The following is a 214-nucleotide window of genomic DNA, read 5'->3' as shown; positions in this document are numbered from 1 at the left end:
GCAGGGACTCCTGTCCTCACTCTGGAGGGCTCTGGCTGGTCACTGGGAACATCCCATGGCTTAGAGCTGCCCACATATGAGCCCTGCGGTGGGTCAGCTGATCTGAACCCTGAGTGCAGAAAGATGCAAAAAGGGTTTATTGAGCAAAGATGCTCGAAGTTCAGAAAACAGAGGAAAGAGGAGGGATTTGAGAGGGAATGGAGCATCCTAAAGG

This window comes from Pipra filicauda, unplaced genomic scaffold (assembly GCF_003945595.2).
Source record: "Pipra filicauda isolate LSUMZ 115617 unplaced genomic scaffold, ASM394559v2 scaffold109_size3271384_pilon, whole genome shotgun sequence".
Lineage (NCBI taxonomy): Eukaryota > Metazoa > Chordata > Aves > Passeriformes > Pipridae > Pipra > Pipra filicauda.
This window is presented reverse-complemented; position numbering follows the sequence as displayed.